We start from the raw sequence: 15929 nt of genomic DNA on the forward strand, positions 1-15929 counted from the left end.
GGAAAAACTCAAAGTGGTCGGAATCAAACGAAGACAGTATGGGTGGGGTCAAAATTGATACACGACCCAACTGTTCTGAAGAAACTTTTTCAAAAAGTGGCCGGAGGATGCTGCACGCGCCAGCGCGTGGGCTCACACGCGTGGGATTCTGGTGGCGCGTGGGGTGCTGTTTACCGGAGATTTTTTTGGGGTTTGGTCGCCGGACAGTGGCGAGTCTTTTGGTAGTGCTGGATTTTGCACAACACTAACCGAGACAAAGCAGACACAAACAAATCTGAAAATGTCGCCGGAAAAAGGCTTTCGGTGACTGATTTCTCTTCCCGGAATTGCTGGAATTTATGCACAGCGATAAATCTCTCACAATTGCTCTGATACCATGTGAGAATGCACGAGAGAAAATATATTATTGATTAATTGACAATGCTATAATGAGCCCTATATATACACACATAACATATCATACTCCTAATACATATTGGATTAGGATTATTTACTCCTATTTACATGACTATTCTAACAGTTTTCTTGTATGCTTGCTTTGTTCATTTACATTCTTCCATTTAAGTATTTTTTCATTTTTAGTAATTATTCCATTGTAGTCTGCGTAATTTCAGTTTTCTATGTGCTTCTATGCTCTGAGTGTTAACATCTAGCACGACTCAAGCGCAAAAAGAAAATTCTCTTTATCAACTGCGAGCTACCGAAAATGTTGATTCCAAGGTAATAACAACTTTACCATTGACATAGTATCATTATGGACATCTGATAGCCAAAACTTTATTATTTACCATATTTCATCTAAAATTAACTCGCACAAGAACAACATCGTAGATGTGAATTCGAAGTTGAAATCACAAATGGGAGTAAAAGAGTAGCAATAGTAGTGTGAGAGAAATTGGCTGAAAGAATGCTTTCACTAATAACAGACCAAATATATGAAACTACCATTGTGAAAGTGTACATACTGACAGCTATTTCAACTTATTGGAAATTAATTTAAAATCTTCACTTTTACTCATTTTGTATGCTCTAAACTTTTTCCCGCATAAGCAATTGTTACTTGTTGAGCACATCAGAGAGCACCTGCTGCACAAGTTGTTCAAATTTCATTTGCAGAAGTCACTACTCAGGACACCAGATAGAGTGCCTGGTACATTTGTCATCTTATGTTACACCCAAAAATTGACCGTCTTCGACTTGCCACATTCTTCAACATCAACGACCATTGGTGAGGGAAGTAAAGGAAAGATAGAAACCATCACATTTGTAGAAGCAGATCGGAGTCCATTAACAAAAGATATAACGCCAAGCAAGAAACCAAACATACCATCACCAAGCAGGGGCGGCCCTTCCATAAAGCAAGTAAAGCAACCGCTTTAGGCCCCATATTTGTGGGGGCCCCATTTTTTGTTACACCTAATAGATTATGTATAAGTTTAAAAAGAGTTTTGTAAAGTAAAAAAGTTTGATTTCTTTCTAACAATATAGAGAAGAAGGATTTGCAACCACTATAATTTCTACCAAGGAAATTGCACTTGAAATGTATATTGAACCCGAATTTCGTAAGAAACGTGAGATATATATGAAGTAACAATTTGATGCGAATGTTGATAATGAAATCTCAAAATATTTCGAAGAGTCCTTTAGAGTTGATTACTTTTATATATAATAGGCAAGACTATTTTTTCACTTCAAAAGAGATTTGAACAATTCGAAGCATATGAAAATATTTTTGGTTTTCTATTTGACAGTAAAAGCTAAGATCACTAGATGTTGGAAATTTGAAAAAATATTGCCTTAATCTTGAATGTTCCTTAAAGCATAATAATCAATTTGATATTGATGGTTTAGATTTATTTTCTGAATTTAAAATATTAAGAAAAATATTACACTTAGAAGATAACAGTTTAATTGATACATTTAATCAATTAAAAAGATTTAATTCTTTTTCAAATGCCTAAATTGCTTATGAAATAATATTCATAACTCAAGTTACCGTTGCTTCAGCGGAAAGAAGTTTTCAAAATTAAAATTAATAAAATCTTACCTAAGAACAACAATGTCACAAGAAAGGTGAAGTGGATTAGCTATACTGTCAATTGAGAAATACTTATTAGGAGTTATTGATTATAAGAAAATTAAATAACTTTGTATCTAAAGAAAAGCTAAAAAAACAGACTTCAAATAAATAATGATAAAAAAATTAGAAACTTAAGCCCTCTCGTAAAATTTAGCTTTAGGCCACGAAATTTGTCGGGCCACCCCTGTCACCAAGTCCTCCGCAGAAACACTGAAGGTTAGAAGTTGAAACTTGATAGCTTATACTTTTTCCTTTAATAGCTTTCGTATGAATTAGTCGGGCAACAAGATTGCCTTTTGCATATATAAACAAGATCACAAAACATACACTTAAAAACAACCTCGAATGCAAACAGTAAGTTCATAATAATAAAAGTTTTGTTGTGTGAAAAATGAACCACAATGTTAAACATTTGAATACAGTTAACTTCTCTGAACAATGTAAGAATATTGCAATAATTTTCATTATAGAGTATTGAAAGTATTAGCCTTTCTACCTTCACAAGGTAGGGGTAAGGTCTGCGTACACACTACCCTCCCACACCACCTATGGGATTACACTAGATTTTTTGTTGTTGTTGTTGTTGTTGTGTTGAACGTATTGAACTGAGAAGAAAAAACTTGTTCCTTTTTTAGCAAAAAGAGTGTGGTTAACTTTGGAACAATTCTAAATAAAATGTATGTCCAATCTGCATATTTCCAACTGTTCTTTTATTCTAACTGTCAATTTGTTGTTCATACAGATACTTCATCAGATTTTGACTGCAACGATGGTCGCCTGAATGCTTTTTGATAGCCCATAGCAGTTGCAATGCTTGCGTTCAAGGCAGATTTTGATGATGTTGTTTACTGCAGTAGAATCTTTTAATTTTTGTGTAAATATCTATGCAGATTCTGATGCGGTAGTACAATCTTTCACATTTTGTATAAATAAGTATGAAAACTTTGTCGTTGTATATTCTTGTATATGCTGGTAGTGTTAGGACCGAAATAAATCAGGTGTCATGCGAAAGCTAGCAAAACAAACCTTGAACGACGATGAATCAGACAATAAAGGAGAAATCTACCAAAGGAGACACAAACATATAACGTGGTTCGGTCAACTGACCTACGCCCACAACTGGAGATGAACAATCCACTATATAAAAAGAGAGTACAAAATATCGAGACAACAACCTCACGAAGAGGCAAACACAAGTGATACACTAAACACTTGTCCCGTAAAGTTCTCCCCCTAAACAAGACTCTAAAGCCCTCTATGACTACATTGTGGATGCTACTGAATGAGAAGGACGGATCTTCAATTTATAGAACTCCAAACCTTTTCTTACAAGAAAAAAGACTAGCCAAATATAGGAGAATTATAATTTCCTTCTACAAAAAGGAAAACCTAATTAAGGTAATTATTGCCCTTTCCTTCGACAAAAAGGAAAACCAAATATGGTAAGAAAATTATGGCAAACACCTAACAGGTAGCTCCTTCTATGCATGCATTTATATATGTTTCCATTCTGATCGTAGCTCTATTCTAATTGTGAAACCATAGCTGTATACTTATACAACAACCATACGCAAGCTTAGCTTAGCAGTAACAACTGTTCTCAAAAGAGAAAAATTTGCTCTTAGAATGACAAGGTAACATAGTGTATAACAAAAAAGCATAACATTGTTCACGTTGGGCCCAGGCAAAGCTCGAGCTATCCCTACTAGTTATGCGATATGTGGCAAGATCACCATTAATTATCTTTTTTGATGAAGAGATCACCATCAACCATCTATGTTTGATATCTTTCTTTTTGCTTCAAATTGGCAAATGGAAAGAATAAACACACTATCAAATACAATCATTGCGTTATTCAAGGACATGAACATTCCATCAAAAGTAGAACTACATAGATTTATCCTTCCTACTCTCACCAGCTTTTTGACATGCCTTCTTTCAATGAAAGGCAAATGGAGCTAACTATTCAATAGTGATACAAATCAGTTGGGGAGACAGAGCATAGGGATCGTAATCTTGGAAGGGAAGTTAATACAAATCTAACCAGTCCCAACCAGTGCATTCTAACTCGCGATTCGCGAACCCAAAGGAGGGATGTGAAGAGCCAAAGAAATACTGTAGTAGGTTTCCCTTACTTTAATCCCAGAAACATCTGTCCCCAAAATAATGCCTTTTAAATATCTATACTTCAACTTCAATGAGATGCACTTTCTGATCAGCTGGAGGCATATCATCAAGATTCAAAGTTAACAAACCAGAATCTGAGTCATAAGCAAAATCAACCATATTTCTACCAACAGTGCACTTCCTTGGCTTGACAGACGAGTAAGCACCAAATCGACCACACCCCTTTACTTCCATCGACACTACTGCAACTGCTTCTGTGCTCAAGTTCTCGATTCTATCTTCAGCAACAAGATTGCCTTCACCTTGGTATCCAGTCTCTAGTTCAGACAATTCAGCGCCTGACTTCACCTCGTATTTTAGTCCCTCGATCGCCCCACCAGCATTGTACATGTCAATGAGCCCCAATGGTGCAAAGCTGAAGCCAGGTGCCAAGACCTTAATAGGTGTAACAGTGTATGTCTCGTGCTCGAGGACCTTCAAAGAAATGGGAATCGCTGCATTGTGAGGGAGAACAACAAGCTCAGCACTCACATTGGAGTAAAGAGCACAATCTCCACTCCAGTTGGGGTCTACCGCAGCTTCAGATATGAAATGGACATCACGACCCCTGACATAGCCTGTTATCGCCTCGGAATTAGTTTGGTGGAATGTGTTCTTCCTTTCAACCGTGTTCCATGCTGCACCTTGGCAGTTGTATACTCCAAGCACACCAGTGTATTTGTTCATGTTCCATATCTTCAAGAGGCTGAAACACATTATTAGATTAGTTAGATACTATTCACGCCATTGCAATCAAATTAAAAAGCAGTTCACTACTCATTTCCAGCCAAATAAACACCATACTTAGAGCTTCAAAAGAGAAGTAGCGAAGAGTCTAATTTGCACCTCTTTGTGGTTAAAGTACACTATCATTACACCCTTTTTCTTTTTTTGCATATGTATATTTGGTTCGAGTCTGAAGCAATGGATTCTACTAGTTTCGTTTTCACTGAAAGAACATCCCGGTGCACAAAACATTCCGCATTCACGCAGGGTTCGGAAAGGGCCGCACCACAAGGAGTGTGATGTAGACAGCCTACCCTAATACAAGTATTAATGGCTGTTTCCACGGCTGACCTATAGGTCACACGGAAATAACTTTACCGTTCCTTTTCACTCTAATCAAATAAAGTTTATCGGTAGAAAATTTCAAAATTAAGGACCACCTAAAGCAAACTTACTGTAAATAGCATTGATTTTGAAAATGAAATGCTTACCTAACACCATCCCGAGAAGGATCGGAGAAAAGGGAATCCTTTGTAGGTCGACCAGGCAAACGAGCTCGAAGAATTGTACCATCTCGGAGAACAAGCTTCCTTAAGACATCAAAGTTGTGCTTGCCAGGTGCATCACTGTCATTCAGAACACAAAAAAATTAGCAACTTGTCGCAAATCATATGATGATTCGTCGTTACAAAATAAGGAATCATAAATACTCGTCGGATATAATTTATTACCTAACATAGACAGGTCCACCACTCAACGCCCTAGCTGAGCCATGGTACTCGGCCGCTGGATGAAGGGAGTGGAACATGTCCCAATCAGGCACCATAATTTCTCCAAGGAACACACTGTTGTATGCCACACAAGCAATGTGAATGGTGTGTGAGATTGGATCTCTTGGATAGAAGTCATCTGATGCTCTTACAACAGCTGTCTGCTTTGAGCTGTTTCATTCAATGATCCAAACACAATATATCAGTATAGTCCAGAATCTCAACATTAAAATAAGTTATAGAATCTGCAACTGCAATAGCTTCATACTAGATTCCATAAGTTCTGGCTCAACTACATATTAGTCGCATATATGACTGACATTGAGAAATCAAAAAGAGACGCGTTGGTCATGTATCACATTGAATGATCATTCTTACGAAAAGAAAAACTTTAACAAACAAGAAACAGTTTAGATGGTAATTGAATTTACTTAAACCTTAAAAATATTTTATTTCTTCATTAAAGAGAATCAAGACACCACCACAGAATAATCTCAAAAATCAAATCTTTACTCATTATAAATTGCCTGTACTTTCCAAAATCAATAAATATCTCAAAATTTTCAAGAAACTGACCAAAAACTTTGTGGATAACATGAGAAATACAGATCATTCTAACATCAAATGAATAACTTCAATACGACATCATCAAAATCATCAACAATGCTTCTTTTTTTTTTTCTTCGACAGGACACATACAATGTAAACAGAAAACACCTAAAAATGGTAAATTAGAGCTAACAATGAAATAGTATAAACAGATCAAAAGTATTTAACCAAAATAGGAAGTGAACGTACCAGTAAAGTGCATCAGTACTGTGGCTCATGCAAGCAATGCAACCATTATCGGGGAAGTTCTTAGAAACAGAAGCATCAAGAGCTTGATGATACTGTTTCGTGAGCTCAACCCGACCCCCTAAACCACCCCCTAGGGTCTCCAATATACACTGCACATCCACCTTCAATCCATCTACCCCAGCTGATGCCAAATAACTATGCATTTCATTATAAAACTTATAAACACTTTTCGGGTTAACTAAACCTAAACCCTGAACCGCAATCGCATCCGTTTTCCAACCTGGTTCGTTCTCCATCACCCCTTTTGTAATTTCCGGATACTTCATAACTGATCCGTATTCCTCCATCCCCTTCACTCCGGGTCGGACCCCGCCCCAGTAACCTGTTATCGCGTGCCACACGTACACGTAATTCAATTCGTATTTTTCTTTAGCTATATTCACAATGTTTTTAATCCCCACAGTTGGATCTTTGTTCTTCTGAAACTTCTCATTTTCTTTTAATCCTGTAAGTCTCATTAACGGCTTTTCAACTTCCACATCCGTGCCGACGGATTGCCAACCGTCATCGATGATGACGAACTTCGGCGGTACTCCACCGGCAGTGAGACTTTCAAGGCCGGCTTCAACGCCTTCTTGAGTAACTTCTTGGTAAAAAGCATCCCACGTACACCAAAAAGTAATCAACAATTCCGGGAAGTTTCTTCTCATGCCGTTGCCGGAAAGTCTTGAGGTGTAATTTCACCGCCCTTATTGCCTCTGTAATAACAATAAAAGGATCACAACCAGCATGCACATGAACTGCTTGATTAAATGCCGAGCCGACAGTATCCTTATCCCCGCTCTCGAGGCACAATTCAAGCTAGTCTTCAGGATTCCCCTGAAGAACACCTTGAAATGAACCTTCGATTAATGGAAGGAAAACTGCATAAAAATATTATTGCTTATCGGATCCGAGGTCGGACCCATCTTTGGTTTCGACAAGTAAAAATTGGGTTTCCAGTGGAATCTCACTTCCTTTGTCACCCATTTTTTGAGCCATCCACCATAATTTGAACCTGAAACAAGATAAGAATTTAACATCCCGTAATTTTCCTAACGGAACGACATGGCGGCTGTTTTCTTGATCGAATTCCGCACCTATAAATACACCTTCCATTGGACCTGATGTTGCACCGGAAGTGGTAATTACATTGTCTGGTACATTTGTTAATATTGTTCTGTCCTTTATCACCAGCTTCCTATCGGAAATTCTAATCGCTGGAGTAATCGTCATAGCAGATTCCTCCTTCTCAAACTCAACTTCACTTCCCTAAAAAGGAAAAAAATAAATCAAAACCAAATTATAATCTTTTATCACCATGCTAAAATAAGAATCTTTTCCCACTAATACAGTTAAAAGAAGAAGGGGATTGTTACACAAATAGCCGGCCATATTTACTATTTACTTTTTCTGGCCGGTATACATAGATTATACACAATTATACATATAATATACATCAGTTATGCATATATTATGTATTCGTCGGCTATTTTTACTTTAAGAGATTAGGTTCGCAATTATTTGGGTTAATTCTTCAATTAATAACAACGAGTAGGCAGAGAGCTATTTAACTATGGAATTTAAGTTTTATGCACTGACATGAAAGTATAAAAAAATATTTAACAATCTCGTATAATAAACAGTCATAACTTATAATGTACCCAATTTGAGTAATTTATGTTCAGAGTCATAAATTAAGGTAAGAATAGAAAACAGATCAATTAATCATATTTACTCCTATTTTTTAAGGCAAATATCAGCTAGATTGGTTTTCTCTGTTATCAGATTATGAACCCGTGCTCAACAAATTATGTAAAAACAACTCTATAGTTCGTTAATACAAATTTATAATGATTAAACAAAAGGTGCAAGTCAGGAAAAAGCAAATGCGAAAAGGCAGAATATACTTACTTTGTGAGCAAGAATTGACGAAACAGAGAATCGAAAAGGAATAATGGGTTTATTGAATTGAGTAGGAAAAATGGGTTATTGGGGAAGAGAAGGGTTGGCTATTTATAGTAATAATGAAGGGGTTGAGTGAGACCAGAGGCGGATCCAGGATTTAAAGCTTATGGGTTCCTATAACGACCTTAAGTAAATATACAATAAGTAACTAGGTTCACAATCAAATATTTATGGATATTTAATAAATTTTTTAATACATATACAGGGTATATGCAAAAGCTACTAGGTTCACGGGAACCCACCAATAGGCTGGATCCGCCCCTGAGTGAGACGATGTCCAGAAATAGAATTGAGTTGAAACATGATTGGTGATTTTGCTAACCTCCCATGCACCACAATACACTAATATCATAAATGATTGCATGTTGTTACTCCTACAACTAAATAGGCCAAGCCTAACAAGTGTTTATCGAGAGCAGAACTGTGTTGCGGACAGTCTAGCCAACTATGGAGCTCAGCAAGAACAAGGGCCCTGTATAATGTATAAACAACCACCACCTTTTGTGACATCTTACTACCATCAAGTACCTTCAGCCATAGTTGTTCAAAGTGTTGTTGAGATCATTTTCGTAAAACGTTGGCAGAAAACCTAGCAGCCTTTTAGCCTGTGCCTATTAGGATGTCAGACTGATGGAGTCACAGGCATGGGCGGATTTAGGGGGCGAACCCCCTTCGCCGAAAAAATACACTGTATATATAAGGCAAAATCTGTTTTTTACCTCTATATATTAAGTTTTGAACCCCCTTAACATAATTCGAAAGTGTAGTTTAGTGGTCAAGGGGGTTCAAAATCTACATAAGGTCATGAGTTTAGTTCCCACTAGATACAATTTTTTTTTTTTGAACGCCCTTCGTGAAGGTCTGCCTCCGCCACTGCTAATAGAGGTCCTTTTACGGGAACCTCTGCTATGGGTTTTGCTTCTACTTCTATAAATCTGATGCATTACCTTAACTGCTCTACAAGAGCTTGATCTATATATATCTATCTTTTCCACCCAAAAAATGATTGGTAATTTTGGTCTGCCAAAGCCGAGCTTACATCGGTTTCACGAAAACAAAGCAACAAAAAAGTATTGGTTCGAGGAAAACGGCGGTCGTTAAATGTGACGGTGGATCAGACTTCCACGTTGGACCGCCGTTTTCTGAGCCGGCAACTTGTGCCTACTTGTTTGAAGAGAAAATGACAAATTTAGAACGACTCTTCGGTTTATGAAAAGAATAATTAACCTACAAATAGTTAGACGAATATATTAGAAAATTATAATATATGTATAATTATGTATTATCAATGCATAATTTATGTATTGCAACTACAAAAAGTAAATAATGAATTGTCCAGCTATTTGTGAAAAGAAAAATCTGGTACATTAGATTTGACAGGCGTACGTAAAAATTTTCATAAGCAGTATCATAATTTGAAAGATATAAACAAATAAATAAATCATTATAATAACAAGAGATATCATTTTCTATATGTATTCCCAATATTTTTATTTTTCTTATCAATATCTATAGGAAAATATCGATCAAGCGGTGTCCCGTGATATCGTATAGTATAAGGGTGCAAACGCCCATCTGGACAAGTGTTATGCTTTCATTGGTGAAGATTGATTTTCTTAATGAATTTTAAATGAAGAAATATGAGTAATGAGGACTTAGACTCTAACTTACTTGGGGTTGAAGTCATTGGTGGATCCACATTGACAAGGGTGGGTGCTTAAGCACCCATTATCTTTGCCATGTGTAGTAAATTTGCATAAGCAATTATAAAAATATGTATATAAATAATGAGTGAGCACCCATAATTAAACTTATTTTTTTTTCTTTGTTCTGGAATTTCTATCGATCAATACCCATGACTTTAGAATTCTGAATCCGTCACTGGTTGAAGTACACTTATTATTGTTGTAGATTATTTACAGGAGTATTATTTATCGAGGAATGATGCGATACGTGTAATTCAGTGATTATCATCCCACATTCAATATGGATAAATAATACTCCTATCGAGATTTGATATAAAATATTTATCCTGGATATAAATAATCTTAACTTTTATACCAAACCCGAATCTATATGAGAATATACTGGATATGTTATTGTAATATTTATACCGAAATTAGTATCATAATCCCGATCACGGCTTACTTGGTACGAAATAATTGGTCCAATAGAACAACAACGGAGGTTGTTGATACGGGTCAGATTGAGGCACGTGGATACAGCAAAGTCAGTCTGAGGTTATCAAACGGCTGATATTTTTAAAGTAAACAGTAGTTTTTAGAGGTCAATCGTATAGAAATTTAGTACTTAGTAAATTAACAAGGTGATTATGTGAAGAAAAGGAAAGTGATTTTTCGTGACGGCTAAGAATTGAGTTATTTAAATTATTGACGAATGAAGACAGTTTCAAGAAATTCATAAACTTTATTGAGATTGGTAGGGTGAGGAAATATTTTTACTAGTATAATTTTGTAATTTAAGCAATTTTGATGGTTTTCCTTAATATATAAATTTTATATTCAAATAAATTGATAAGTTGTCCTACTTAGTTCAAATTTAATTTGTTTGTATTTACAATCCAACTAGGTAGCTTTTTTGTATAGAAGATCTAATAGATATGAATTATATGCGAGCAGGTCGGTGCAAAAAATATATTATGTTCATGCAGGATTCAATGAAAGATCGTATCCCAAGAGAGTATATGAATAGTTGATATCAATAGTCTACGCTTGTGTGGACATCAATAGTTGATATTAGAGTTCGAACATGTAACATATAGTTCACACAAAGATAATTTTATCGGTGCTCCAAGATTCTCCTTCGTTGATACCATGCCTCGAACCCATGAATTATATAGAAAATTCTTGAGATTAGATTGTGGAGGAAAATATCTTGCGTTTAAGGAAGTGATTAGACATAATGGACCCACAAAGACGATCATTAAATGAACACGTGGAATATTCGAATGGGATTTAATTGTTTTTAATGTGATCGATTATGGGAGTCAAAGAGCTCATGCTTAACTCAGATAATAATTGTTGTGTTTAGAAAGTTATCTGGTGCAATTTGTGTACTACTTTTCTTTCCACTTATCCATCAAGTTTCAAAAGGATAAGGGAAAGAAAAAATCCTTTGTCATAATTTTGACATCACTTGTTGGCCACATTAATAAGTGTGAATTAATATTTATATTCTCTCGGCGCACGTTCTGCAAGGCAGCTAACGTACGCTTAAGACGATGGCTAGACGGAGATCTCAACCAATTGCACCACCTATGATATCGGAAGAGGACGAAGAATCGGAAGAGGATGACGGAGGACGACTGGTAACACCGGAAACTGGAATGCCACAATTAATAGGTCAAATATAACTAGTTCACTGGATGAATGGAATGGGAAGTGCTCCAACGGTCATGCAAGCAACGAAATGCAATGATGCTGAGAAGCCAGTGGAAGTAGATCCCAACAATGCAGCGAGGAAGCTGAATTTCTCAGAAAATTGAGTAGATCCAGCTCAAATGAAACCGACCCTAGCTGATGTGGTCAAAGGGAACAAAGCGTTACAGCAGGGAATGAAATTGGACTACTATGCACCAGTAATGAAGGAAGGGACGAAGGTTGTAAAATTGAACAGAGCGGAAGTTGCAGAGCAAACACAAAAATGGAAGGAGACGGTTATAGGGTATGTATTGGGTAGAAATCCTTCCTTCAAAGAGATGTTAAAGTTTGTATATGGAGTATGAAATTTCATTAAGACACCTCGAGTGTTTATGCATGATGATGGCTGTTTCATATTTTGATTTAATTTAGAAGAGGATAAGAATAGTCTGATTCAACAAGGGCCGTATACATTCCATAATCGACCTTTGATTTTGAAACAATGGGAGCCGAATTTCCAGATGGGTAAGGAATTGACCAGGAAAATACCTATTTGGGTGATTTTCCCAGGATTGCTTATAGAATACTGGACTAAGGAAAATTTGGGGAGAATAGCTAGCTACCTGGGGAAACCTATATGCTCAGATAGATTGACCGGTGAAGGGGAAAGGATATCCTATGCACGAATGTTGGTGGAGATGGATGTCTCACAAGACCTTCGAGATGATATGCTTATAGAAGAAGAAGAAGGAAAGTATAGAGTGCAAATTCTGGGGTATGAATGGAAGCCGGTATTTTGTGAAAAATGTTGCCAAATAGGTATACATGAAGAGAAATGTGAAAAAGCAGTGCAGAAGAAAGCCCATGAGGTACAACAAGCAGGAAAACAGAAGCAACAAGTAGGCAGAAACTAGGTCAAAAAATAGTGGAGGGCAAAAGCTATTACTGAACAAGTAATAGAGAAGAAGGGACAAAGTAACATACAAGAGGAAATTCAAAGGGATAGGAAACAAGAAATGCATGATGAACAGAAGATGATAACAACACCAGAATACCAGGACAAAGGGGTACCTGAGTAGGAAATGGGTATGCAGACAGTTAAGGCAACTAGAGGGAAACTGAAGATAAAGGACAAGACCAATTCTCAGAAAAAGGGAGCATTACTGGAGAAAGAGATCATGAATATGCTGAATAAAAATAGGTACAGTCCTTTAGTGATACATGATGATAACAGTTCTAAAAGAAGGACTGAAGGGGTGAGCCTCAATGAGGTAAATCCACCATGATAATTAGCACATGGAATATAAGAGGGCTTAACAAGCCCTTTAAGCAAAAAGAACTCAGGGCCTTTTTGCTTAATCAAAAAAATTACTTTACAGGTTGCCTTGAGACAAGAATAAAACCTAGAAGTGAAATGAAAATTAAAAAGAAGTTTGATAAGGAATGGAAGATATACTCTGATGAAGCTGTGGCAAACAATGGAATGATTTGGCTATTCTGGAAAGACAATATGGTGCAGGTCCAAATAATTGGGAGTACATCTCAGCTAGTACACTGCAAGGTGAAGGATAAGGGATCAAGCTTCTCAAGCTATGTTACATTTGTATATGGGATGAACAAGCTTAATGAAAGAAAGTAATTGTGGGAGCAGCTAAGGCAAATAAGTAGAAGCATGCAAGAGGCTTGGCTGGTTATTGGAGATTTCAATAATGTATTGTCTGTTAATGATAGGCTCAATGGGCAACCAGTACATCAGGGTGAAATAACAGATTTGCAGGACTGTATAAAAGATACTGGGCTGGGGCAATTGAACATGAAAGGGTGTGAATGGTCATTGTGCAACAAAAGAGATACTGAAGTTAGAATCTACAACAACATAGACTGGGCATTTGGAAATGCCTCTTGGCTAACTCATTATAGTAGTCTAGAAGCAGTTTTGGAATTACCAGGTGTCTCGGATCACTCCCCCATCATTATAAATACTGAAGTAATGAGAAATCACTTACCTAGGCCATTCAGATTATATACTGTGCTCCTAAAACAGAAGGAATTTGAGGAAGCTGTCCAAGAGATATGAAGGCAACAGGTTGAGGGGTGGATTATGTTCTCAGTATGGAGGAAATTGCACAAGCTAAAAGAGAGAACAAAGACAATGAATAAAGAAATGAACTCACTGGAGAAGAAAATAGGAAAGGCTAGAGACCATTTGAAAAAAGTCCAAGGAGAAATGAATGAAGATCATTTCAATAGTTCTTTAATAGATACAGAAAAGCAACTGTTGATACAGATTGAAAAGTGGGAAGGCATAAATGAACAAGTACTAAGGCAAAGATCTAGAGCAATGTGGATTCAGGCAGAAGATCAAAACTCAAAATTCTTTCATGCTCACTTGAAGTCCAGGCAATCAAGAAACAGAATATCAGTAATATATGATGAGCAGAGGAATAAGCTGACAGATACCATTAAAATAGAACATGAATTTGGTGGATTTTTTCAATCTCTATTGGGTACATCAGCTAGAGAACTACCTTGTATTGATATAGAAATTGCAAGGGATGGGCCATGTCTAAGCAAAGAGCAACAACAAATGCTTAGTGCCAGAGTAACAAAGGAGGAAATTGATGAAGCAGTAAGAGAATTACCAGATGAGAAGGAACCCGGAATTGATGGATTCCCTGCTGAATTTTTCAAAACCTATTGGAGTGTGGTTAGAGAGGAAACTAGGAAGGCAGTTACAGAATTCTTCATGAAAGGTAAAATGTTAAAAAGCATAAACTGTACTACTGTAACATTAGTGCCAAAGGTTACACGACCAAAATTTGTTAAAGAATTTAGACCAATAGCATGTTGTACGACACACTACAAGATAATAGTAAAAATCATCACATCTAGATTGAAGCTAGTAGTAGATTCTATTGTGGGACCTGCTCAGTCTGCATTCATAGAGGGAAGGAACATATTAGACAATGTAATAATAGCACATGAATTGGTGAAAGGGTACAATCAAAAAAGGGTGTCTCCCAGGTGTTGTATTAAAGTTGATATAAGGAAAGCATATGATTCAATGGAATGGCCTTTTCTGAAAATGATTCTGATGGAATTTGGATTGCCTATGGGGTTTGTAAATCTGATAATGGAGTGTGTGACGACAGTTAGTTACTCTTTGATTCTAAATGGAGGTCTAACAGAAAAGTTTCAAGCAAAAAAGGGACTAAGACAAGGAGACCCTATGTCTCCCTACTTGTTTGTGCTGGTGATGGAATACTTAAACAGATCCCTGAAGAAGCTGAATCAAAATCCAGATTTCAACCACCACCCAAAATGTTTCAAAAATAATATAACACATATCTGTTTTGCAGATGATCTGATCCTTTGCTATAGAGCAGACAAGATTTCAATTCAACTAATGCTAGGGAGACTTAATCATTTCTCTGAGGTGTCAGGATTGAAGGCAAATATGGAGAAAATTGCTTTATACATAGCTGGAGTCTCAAAGGAGTTTACAGACAAGTTACTAGAGGAGATGCAATTCATAGTGGGAGAGATTCCATTTAAGTACCTAGGAGTTCCACTATCCTCAAGAAAACTATCAACACAACAATGGATGCCTCTAGTTGAGAAGATAACAACAAGAATAAAATGTTAGACAACAAAGTTTTTGTCATACAGTGGTAGACTGTAGCTGCTAAAGAGTGTGGTTTTTGAGATGCAAACATATTGGGCACAAGTATTTCTACTTCCAAAGAAGACCATCAAGATGATAGTTGCAGTTTGTAGAACATTCTTGTGGACTGGAAGTACTGAGCATTCAAGGAGATCATTGGTTGCCTGGGACACTATATATGCAAGCCAAGGTCAGCATGAGGATTAAATATGTTAGACCTATATTACTAGAATAAGGCTGCCCTATGCAAGTTATTATGGGCAATAACTGAGAGGAAGGAGACATTGTGGATACAATGGGTTCACAGTTACTATATCAAGGACAGGAATATTAAAAAT

The 15929-nt window shown here is 36.7% G+C and overlaps 1 pseudogene; it reads right to left on the reverse strand.

Moving 5' to 3' along the window:
• Nucleotides 1–3913: 3913 nt before the first annotated feature.
• On the reverse strand, nucleotides 3914–8637 carry LOC107786643 (putative galactinol--sucrose galactosyltransferase 6; annotated as a pseudogene).
• Nucleotides 8638–15929: the final 7292 nt, after the last annotated feature.

This window comes from Nicotiana tabacum, chromosome 11, assembly GCF_000715075.1.
Source record: "Nicotiana tabacum cultivar K326 chromosome 11, ASM71507v2, whole genome shotgun sequence".
NCBI classification, from domain to species: Eukaryota; Viridiplantae; Streptophyta; class Magnoliopsida; order Solanales; family Solanaceae; genus Nicotiana; species Nicotiana tabacum.